The sequence below is a fragment of the Ascaphus truei genome, chromosome 1 (assembly GCF_040206685.1).
Source record: "Ascaphus truei isolate aAscTru1 chromosome 1, aAscTru1.hap1, whole genome shotgun sequence".
NCBI lineage: Eukaryota > Metazoa > Chordata > Amphibia > Anura > Ascaphidae > Ascaphus > Ascaphus truei.
In genome coordinates this window covers 52,689,089-52,699,623 of record NC_134483.1, presented here as the reverse complement: position 1 = coordinate 52,699,623, position 10,535 = coordinate 52,689,089, and the positions used below count along the sequence as shown (strand labels likewise).

Sequence of the window (10,535 nt, the reverse complement as noted above, 5' to 3'; positions counted from 1 at the left end):
TGTAACCCTGTGTGTGTCCGAGCAGTGTGTAACCCTGTGTGTGTCCGAGCAGTGTGTAACCCTGTGTGTGTCCGAGCAGTGTGTAGCCCTGTGTGTGCTGGAGCTGTGTGTAACCCTGTATGTGTCCGAGCAGTGTGTAACCCTGTGTGTGTCCGAGCAGTGTGTAACACTGTGTGTGTCAGAGCAGTGTGTAACCGTGTGTGTGGCAGAGCAGTGTGTAACCCTGTGTGTGTCCGAGCAGTGTGTAACCCTGTGTGTGTCCGAGCAGTGTGTAACCCTGTGTGTGTTAGAGCAGTGTGTAACCCTGTGTGTGTCAGAGCAGTGTGTAACCCTGTGTGTGCGCTGGAGCTGTGTGTAACCCTGTGTGTGTCAGAGCAGTGTGTAACCCTGTGTGTGTCAGAGCAGTGTGTAACCCTGTGTGTGCTGGAGCAGTGTGTAACCCTGTGTGTGTCCGAGCAGTGTGTAACCCTGTGTGTGTCGGAGCTGTGTGTAACCCTGTGTGTGTCCGAGCAGTGTGTAACCCTGTGTGTGTCAGAGCAGTGTGTAACCCTGTGTGTGTCCGAGCAGTGTGTAACCCTGTGTGTGTCAGAGCAGTGTGTAACCCTGTGTGTGTCCGAGCAGTGTGTAACCCTGTGTGTGTTCGAGCACTGTGTAACCCTGTGTGTGTCCGAGCAGTGTGTAACCCTGTGTGTGTCCGAGCAGTGTGTAACCCTGTGTGTGTCAGAGCAGTGCAGTGTGTAACCCTGTGTGTGCTGGAGCAGTGTGCTGGAGCAGTGTGTAACTCTGAGTGTGTCGGAGCAGTGTGTAACCCTGTGTGTGTCAGAGCAGTGTGTAACCCTGTTTGTGTCGGAGCAGTGTGTAACCCTGTGTGTTAGAGCATTGTGTAACCCTGTGTGTGTCAGAGCAGTGTGTAACCCTGTGTGTCAGAGCAGTGTGTAACCCTGTGTGTGTTAGAGCAGTGTGTAACCCTGTGTGTGTCCGAGCAGTGTGTAATCCTGTGTGTGTCCGAGCAGTGTGTAACCCTGTGTGTGTCAGAGCAGTGTGTAACCCTGTGTGTGTTAGAGCAGTGTTTAACCCTGTGTGTGTCCGAGCAGTGTGTAACCCTGTGTGTCTCCGAGCAGTGTGTAACCCTGTGTGTGTCCGAGCAGTGTGTAACCCTGTGTGTGTCAGAGCAGTGTGTAACTCTGAGTGTGTCGGAGCAGTGTGTAACCCTGTGTGTGTCAGAGCAGTGTGTAACTCTGAGTGTGTCAGAGCAGTGTGTAACTCTGAGTGTGTCGGAGCAGTGTGTAACCCTGTGTGTGTCAAAGCAGTGTGTAACTCTGAGTGTGTCAGAGCAGTGTGTAACTCTGAGTGTGTCGGAGCAGTGTGTAACCCTGTGTGTGTCCGAGCAGTGTGTAACCCTGTGTGTGTCCAAGCAGTGTGTAACCCTGTGTGTGTCCGAGCAGTGTGTAGCCCTGTGTGTGTCCGAGCAGTGTGTAACCCTGTGTGTGTCCGAGCAGTGTGTAACTCTGATTGTGTCAGAGCAGTGTGTAACTCTGATTGTGTCAGAGCAGTGTGTAATCCTGTGTGTGTCAGAGCAGTGTGTAACCCTGTGTGTGTCCGAGCAGTGTGTAACCCTGTGTGTGTTAGAGCAGTGTGTAACCCTGTGTGTGTCAGAGCAGTGTGTAACCCTGTGTGTGCGCTGGAGCTGTGTGTAACCCTGTGTGTGTCAGAGCAGTGTGTAACCCTGTGTGTGTCAGAGCAGTGTGTAACCCTGTGTGTGTCAGAGCAGTGTGTAACCCTGTGTGTGTCAGAGCAGTGTGTAACCCTGTGTGTGCTGGAGCAGTGTGTAACCCTGTGTGTGTCCGAGCAGTGTGTAACCCTGTGTGTGTCGGAGCTGTGTGTAACCCTGTGTGTCCGAGCAGTGTGTAACCCTGTGTGTGTCAGAGCAGTGTGTAACCCTGTGTGTGTCCGAGCAGTGTGTAACCCTGTGTGTGTCAGAGCAGTGTGTAACCCTGTGTGTGTCCGAGCAGTGTGTAACCCTGTGTGTGTTCGAGCAGTGTGTAACCCTGTGTGTGTCCGAGCAGTGTGTAACCCTGTGTGTGTCCGAGCAGTGTGTAACCCTGTGTGTGTCAGAGCAGTGCAGTGTGTAACCCTGTGTGTGCTGGAGCAGTGTGCTGGAGCAGTGTGTAACTCTGAGTGTGTCGGAGCAGTGTGTAACCCTGTGTGTGTCAGAGCAGTGTGTAACCCTGTTTGTGTCGGAGCAGTGTGTAACCCTGTGTGTGTTAGAGCATTGTGTAACCCTGTGTGTGTCAGATCAGTGTGTAACCCTGTGTGTGTCAGAGCAGTGTGTAACCCTGTGTCTGTTAGAGCAGTGTGTAACCCTGTGTGTGTCCGAGCAGTGTGTAATCCTGTGTGTGTCCGAGCAGTGTGTAACCCTGTGTGTGTCAGAGCAGTGTGTAACCCTGTGTGTGTTAGAGCAGTGTGTAACCCTGTGTGTGTCCGAGCAGTGTGTAACCCTGTGTGTGTCCGAGCAGTGTGTAACCCTGTGTGTGTCCGAGCAGTGTGTAACCCTGTGTGTGTCCGAGCAGTGTGTAGCCCTATGTGTGTCCGAGCAGTGTGTAACCCTGTGTGTGTCCGAGCAGTGTGTAACTCTGAGTGTGTCAGAGCAGTGTGTAACCCTGTGTGTGTCCGAGCAGTGTGTAACCCTGTGTGTGTCAGAGCAGTGTGTAATCCTGTGTGTGTCAGAGCAGTGTGTAACCCTGTGTGTGTCAGAGCAGTGTGTAACCCTGTGTGTGTCCGAGCAGTGTGTAACCCTGTGTGTGTCCGAGCAGTGTGTAACCCTGCGTGTGTCCGAGCAGTGTGTAACCCTGTGTGTGTCCGAGCAGTGTGTAACCCTGTGTGTGTCCGAGCAGTGTGTAACCCTGTGTGCTGTATACAGTGTAATAAAATACCTTTTTCAAATAATACTGTAGAGCAAAACTGACACCCACCAGAGAGACTGATAGTGGCAGCAGTCATAAGAACGACAGTACCTGTCTATAGCAATAGGTCACATATTCCTGGACTCAACTTTAGATGTATTTTACTCTGGATCTCTGGTGGATTCAGGCAGGGGATGTCTGTGATTTACGTTTGTACAGGAAGTCCCACACACTCTGCAATTTAGCAAACACAATACATACGTACTTGGTCATCAAAATTATTGATTCACTTATGAGTGAGATTTCTGATTCCTCCGAAGTTAACACGAACCTCTGGTGTGTGTGATCTGACAGGTATGCATGAAGCGTATTTGCATGCAATACTTCTAATCAGTGTGAAGTTGTAAGTGAAAAGGTTGATATATAGCATCTGAATTTCCCTCCATTCTTCTGCGCTGTGTGCGTGTGCAGAAAGATCAAGCTTTCTCTCCATCCATCCCAGTATAAGCCCTTAATAAACTTTCCTTGTTTCTTTTGCGATGACTAAAAGCCCTTACGCCTCTCCAGCAGCGAATGCTTAAATCACTGTGCCACTTTCTCAGAAACTTTAGTTAGGCGGCCTGAAAACTAGAGGTTACTCTCAATGTATTACTTCCTGGTCAAACATTTTATAAATAAATGAACTTCGCTCGGTATAATAGCTATAATTCCACTGAGAGTGTAAATAAATACAATTTGGCTGAATATACGTATTTTGTAATAAATACTGTATTCACCTTCTAGTCTGACCCTGATTGAGCCTAATACAGTAGAGTCCCTTAGTAATACTTGATGGTGCTCTTTACTCTTTGTAAAGCCGACTATCCACACAAGGCAGAGATGTCAATGTTTGTGCATTCTGATTTTGCAATCTTTTTTTATTTTAATTGCAGCAATGCGGAAGTTGGGGGCCTCAAAACCATACAGCTAGACCTGCCAACTGACTTATTTTTTGTGAGCCACATTGATTTTCAGTTAGTCCAAATGTCCATTTTTTTTCATTCCCAAACCCCCATAGGAGCCTCCAACGAATGCAGTTAAAAAAAAAAAGAAAAGTTTCATTTTCTATTTCCTCCCTGAAAAAAAAGCACAATTTAACTCGGTTTAAGTCAGAGGAAGATTTTAAAAAAAATCCCCTCATGTTCATGGTCATTAACGTGGCATTTTCCCCTTGCACTTTTTTTCTTGAATCCCCCTTTTTTTACAGCATGGGATCCAGGGATTCCCCCGGAGCTGAACCATGTTAATTTCAGCTCTGTTGACCCCCTCCCGCTGGTTTCCGAGATACTTGCCAGTGAAGTTACCTGCGTCTTTGCCTCTCCCAAACGGGAATAAATTCCCACGTCAAGCAGGCCAATAGGAAGCCGCAACGTCACCTGTTGTGGCTTCCTATTCTAAGGCCTTTTAAACCCCATATGGCAACCTGGAATTGATAACGATATCACCGTTTGGTATCTCTGGGACAGGAAGATTTGGTGGAGCTGGAATTATTGTGGTTCAGCTTGAGGGGACTTCTTGTGTCCCGTCTTGTTTAAAAAAAAAACTAAAAAAAAGGAGGGTTAGGTAGGGGGAATTGCTGCTTTAAGATCCTGATAAGGGAACATGCAATGAATTCTGGGGTACAGGGCTCTGTGTTGTTTGACAGCCCCCAAACTCATGCACCGAGAGCTTCCGGTTTCGATCAGGGTGACTCACGACGTAAGGATCTGGTGTATTTCTGTACAGCACTCTGATAAAGCGCCAGCACGGCGGGAAATGCGTCAGAGTGTGGTTTTTAGCTCTTTCATGGGCATGATTCATTGAATAAACCTTTTTTATTTTTCAAACCTTCACCTGCCTCCAGTTCTCTTTGCTGCAGTGCTCCTTGTTTTTTTCTTTACATCTGTCATGCACCGAGTTCGCCTGGGAAAACGGCGCAGCAACTGCAGAACTCAACCACTATGCTCCCGTAGCCAGTGTGTGACTGTCCATCGTGCCTTATTTATTGTTACCTTAACCAAGATATACATGTAACCCCCTTTCTCTATGCCTAAGGGAAACCGCAGGCGATTCCGCGTGCTGCTGTTACCTGGGAGGCTCACAGGAGGTCAAAGCCTCCGCTTCTGGGGAGCCTGGGGTACTATATCTCGCGGTGCAGTGCCTCCACCTATGAGGATCCCAGCGTGAGCAGGATGAGTCCTCATAGGAACCAATACAAAGCAATTACCACAACACACACATCAATAGTAATAACAATATATTTTAACAGCAGGTCCCTGCTCATAAACACAATAACAATGAACATACAATAGCAATAGTACCAGTGTGGTAACCCAGTGTCCCTCCTCCAGTCCCAGGAGCAAAGCCCACCCCAAAGTGTGTGAAGATAGCGCTACCCTCCCTGAAGTGTGGAGCTGCACGGTGGGTACCTTCCTGGCTAACACCAGGGAATTAGAGGGGATCCTCAGTTAGCGGAGTCGCATCAGTGGTCCCACGATGCGGGGTCTGCAAAACTCCCCTCACGCCTTACTGCTGGTTGCCACGTGCGGTCTCATCCGAAGGCCGCAGGTCGCTGCGCGGACGTCTATCCGACTGTGCAGTGGTGTGGGTCATCAGTCTCTACTAGGGAGGGTCCCTATTTATGGCCTGCCCTACAATACTCGTCTCAGTAGGAATCGGGGCCTAAGGGCAAAGTCTGGCCTAGTCCAGGGGCTTACTCGCTCCCTGGACACGTCCGTCCTCTTTGCTGGCTCCATGACGGCTGCCTCGCGGGCTCCTAGTCCGCAGAGAAAATCCCCCTAAGCCCCCCCCCCTTGCATCATCGCTAATCCCAACATGGCCGCCGCAACACAGAGTCCCATAGACTTACATACGGTGCCAATCCCAAAATGGCTGCCGCAACTTCAACCCGATCCTCCTGAGCAACGGAGTAGTGTCTCGCCAATCCCAACATGGCCCTTTCACCGTTCTCAAACAGGTCAATCCTGTGGCATACCGCTTGCAATTGCCTCAATCTATGAGAATCCCGGCAGTCTTCCATGTCTCATTGTTAAAACCGGTTGTTCAAAGTTCTCAGTTTCCTGATATCTCGCCTAAACCTCCACCTGTCATTGTAAAGGGTCAAGAAGCATTTGAAATTCAATCCAAATCGATTCCAGATACTCCAGAGGAGGAATTCAATTCCTCATACAATGGAAAGACTTCGAACCGGAGGAACGCTCATGGGTACCTCTTTGTCAGATCAATGCTCCCGGCTTGTTAGGCGGTTCCACGCCAGGTTCCCGCACAAGCCTTATGGGAATCGTCCTGAGGCCGATCCTCAAGGGGGGGGTACTGTAAGGAATCGGGGAACACGTCCTCTGCGACGTGTTCCCTCTTTACCTGTTGTCTCTCAGACCTCCACTCTGGCACCAGCGCATGTGTGCCCCCCTCTGTGCTTACAGAGCGCGCGCACGCACAGCTCTTCTAATGTGCCATGGAGCTTAGCTCTGCCCCCTCGGACACATCGCGCTTCTCTCGTACGCGGCGCGCGCACGTGACGTCGTGCACCGCTCCCCAGCTTCGTGGCAAGCTACCATTAAGCCACTTGTCTCCTGCAGCCTATTGCGGCTCCCACTTGGGCCGCGCCTCGCTCCACCTCCTGTTGTATTGGTTCCTGCTACACATATATACCATACTCATGCTCAGAGTCGTTGCTGAGCATAACTAGTTGTAGCCTTGTGCTTCCACGTCTGTTGTACCTTGCTCCGTCTTGGGCTTTCTCTCTGCAGTTTAACCCTACGTGTACCAACCCGGCTTGTTCTTGGAAACTCCTGTGGATATTGACCCCGGCTTACACTCGACTCTGCTGACCTCTCCAACCCCGACCACGGCTATACGGACTACCACAATTCTGGCCTCTCCAACCCCAGACCACGGCTATACGGACTTTGACCATTCTGATCTCTCCATCCCAAGACCTTGGCAAGTATCAGGACTAACCCACTCTCTCCAACCCAGACCCAGCTACGTTGACAATCCGCCTGCCAGGCACGCCTCCGCTGATGTGGGTGCATGGTTCAATACTTCCTCACCTCAGTACCGGGGTCCTGTCTTGCTCGTGGGCAGCGCAAGCGTTACACATTTTCTTGAGATTATGAGGTTGTCTGTATGATAATAAGTGTGTTTCAGGGAAGACCTGTTGCAGTCTTGTATCTTCCTGGAGAATGGGTTGTAGTTCCCTGGTGATCTTGCATAGGGCTTCTAGGTGTGGGTTATATGTGACCACCAAAGGTACCCTGTCACTTTACACAAACATCCCCCACAAAGATTTCAGCCTGTAGATACTTTCTGGGACCGCAGGAGCCACTCACAGAGACAGTGACTAAATGCATCGAATTTATTCTGACCCATAACTATTTCACATTTGGAAATGACACATACCTCCAGACAACTGGCACTGCTATGGGCAATCGAATGGCGCCACAGTATGCCAATCTGTTCTGCGCAAAACTGGAAAGTAACTTTCTTTCCACCTGTCACTTGAAACCCCTTACATACCTTCAGTACATAGATGACATCCTCCTGATTTGGAACTCTGGTGAACAGGGACTCATACAGTTCCATGAGAACTTCAATACATTCCACCCGACCATCAACCTCAAACTCACCCATTCCCCGGACGAAGTATATTTCCTAGACACCACCATTACTATAAAGAACAACCAACTACAGACTTCTGTATACCGCAAACCTATAGACAGAGTCAGCTATTTGAGGGACAACAACTTCCACCCGACACACACTAAGAATGAAACCATCTACAGTCAAGCCATACGCTACAACCGGATATGCTCCAACACAGCAGACAGAGACCAGCGGATTAAAGCCTTGAGATCAGATTTTATAAACCGTGGATATAACCACAGAATTGTAGACCAGCAAATTCACAAAGCCACCAGAATACCAATAAGTGATCTCCTTGAATACAAACAGAAAGAGACAAGTGACAGGGTACCTGTCATACAGACAACCTCATAATCGCAAGAAAATGATGGTGAGGAGTAAAGTATTCAACAATACAACTGAATGCAGGACAAGACCATGCCAGGACGCAAGATGCAAAACCTGCGCAATGCTCCACCCAGAGGGCACAATAAAATGTTCAAAATATTCAGCGCTCCTCGTTGAAAGAGAAGATAAGAGAAAGAAAGAAAAAGCACAATAGTGAAGCAGGTTCACAACATGTAATTTACATGTAAGAATGGTAAGATATGCACTTACATTCTAGTGCCTATACCAGGCATATAAAGGTATCTTTGATGTTTTCACCTCCGTAAAGCCGTAAAAGATTCAAGAGGGACTTCTTTTAGAAGCTCAGCTTTATGTATAAAATCAGGGATAAATTTACACAAAACAGTGTGAAAAACATAGGGACAGACCAGTTCGTGTTATTCCGCTGCCTTCTCCGGTCTCTGCGACATCCACCGCCGATACAGTCGGCGTTCTACGTCAATTCCGTTTTCTGGTGCTGCAACAAAACTGGCCCTCCCAGCAACCCTACGCGTTTCAAAGGTAGTCCTTCTTCGTCAGGGGTCTGGGCCCTGACGAAGGACTACCTTTGAAACGCGTAGGGTTACTGGGAGGGCCAGTTTCGTTGCAGCACCAGAAACCGGAAGTGACGTAGAACACTGACTGGATCGGCGGTGGATGTCGCAGAGACCGGAGAAGGCAGCGGAATAACACGAACTGGTCTGTCCCTATGTTTTTTACACTGTTTTGTGTAAATTTATCCCTGATTTTGGGGGGGAGGGGGTGTCCTGTATTTTTGGACAAGCCACCTGGCAACCCTAACACACACACACATATATGAAAATCACTTGAGGGGATTATTATATGAATAAAAATTATATTTATTAGCAGATAAACGTTTCGATCTTCATGAGAGACCTTTATCAATGTAATGATCTCGTATATAAACGAAAACATTCAATTTATTAGCACTCCTATTGTATTTATGACAAAACATATAAAACAAATCTATATACTTTGTTGATAAAGCTGTTTTTGTGTATCTATTTTAAACTGCACATTTTAACAATCTGCACAAGCTACAGGAACTAAATGTATCTGCTATCTTTCAGTCATCAAGTAATTCTGCCCTTATCAATCATGACCGCCCGTTCTTCAGAGCCATCTTATCCGGGTCACCGGCGGCCAATGTTCCAGCCCTCGGCTGTCTTGTGTGAGAGAGCGGAAGTTGTCCGGAAGTGACGCCACAGACAGGTCACGGCTTGCTTTGTCAGCTGTGTGTCTGTACAGGCCGCGGATCCCGGCACTTCCCAGGGAAGAGAGACAGGGCTGAGCGAAGCCCACGGACAGGGACACGTCCGGTAATGCCCCCGAGCGAATAAGGGTGCGGGGACCCCACTCACAGGCTCAGGTGAGGGGCACACAGAGCAGTGTATATACTGTAGTACAGGCGACCCCCTGTGTGTGTACATTATTGTATGAATCATACTTGCATGATATATAGCCTACCCCTCTGTATATACAGTATCTTATATATATATATATACTGATACAGGAAACCCCTCTATATACATTACCTTATACATATATACTGATACGGGCAACCCTTCTGTATATACATTATTTAATACATAATATTTACATGGTGTGCATGGTGTGTGCCTATGTCTGTCTGTATGTGTGTGTGTGTATATATACATATATATTCACTCTAACACACTATACTGGAGACCTCTCTACATAATGTTTAATTAATATATATATATATATATATATATATATATATATATATATATATATATACACACACACAGATACTGGTGACTTCTGTATATACATTATTTTATACTTATTTATTAGATATATAATCATACATGATATTGTTGCAGTGAACTGTATATACATAATGTGTCCTATGGCCCATAATGTATTGTTGTGTACTTGCTGGGCCGCGCTGAACCGTGCTCCTGCTCTGCCTCGCCTGCTCAAACTGGAGCTTTTTTGTGTCCTGGCAGGCGAGGAAGTGAGCGCGCTTTGGGGGTGTGGTGGAGGCGGGGCTAGTCCCTCGCTCCCATTGGATGTGAGCGGTCACGTGACCGCTCCTCCGCTCCCCTGAGCGACAAATTTTAAACTTGCCTGTCTCCTCAGAATTTCTCAGCCTCCGCACGCATGCGGAAGCAGCTGCTAAAGCCGCGCTGATCACAGATGAAGGGGGTAAGTTCATCTGCTCAGTGCGGCTCAGCGGGGTCTGTGGGACTATGTCCCAGGCCTTAACCTCCTTCACCCTGTTGACAAGAGATTGAGAGATAAACATATTATAGTGAGATGTGTTTAGGACCTTCAGGGTAGACTTTTGTGTCCCCTCCGGGGGGGGGGGGGGGGGGGAGATTCTGTGTCAGCTCCTTTGCTAATTGAGGCAGGCCCTTTTTGGTAGCAGAGGGCTTAATATGTCAAAGTAATAAGTCATTTGACTTTTGGTTTTGGATTGTATCATAAATTACTTTATTAAAAGTGACAGAGTTATAATACAGAGTGACTGCTAACGGTAGGTCCCAGTGACCTATTCACTCCCTAAATTACTTGTAACTTGCTCCTGCAGTCTTG

General features: G+C 48.0%; 1 protein-coding gene across 2 annotated transcripts in view; it reads left to right on the top strand.

Annotated features, from left to right (window-relative positions):
• Positions 1-9,171: 9,171 nt before the first annotated feature.
• The window catches only part of LMBRD2 (LMBR1 domain containing 2), a 37,932-nt gene continuing 36,568 nt past the window's right edge, over positions 9,172-10,535 (top strand). Inside the window, exons 1-2 of one of the 2 annotated variants that reach the window (XM_075588176.1) lie at positions 9,172-9,342; positions 10,080-10,145. The gene's annotated coding sequence lies outside the window, so the exon portion shown is untranslated. The remainder of the gene's footprint in view (positions 9,343-10,079; positions 10,146-10,535) is intronic. The other variant, XM_075588165.1, reaches the window with a different exon arrangement.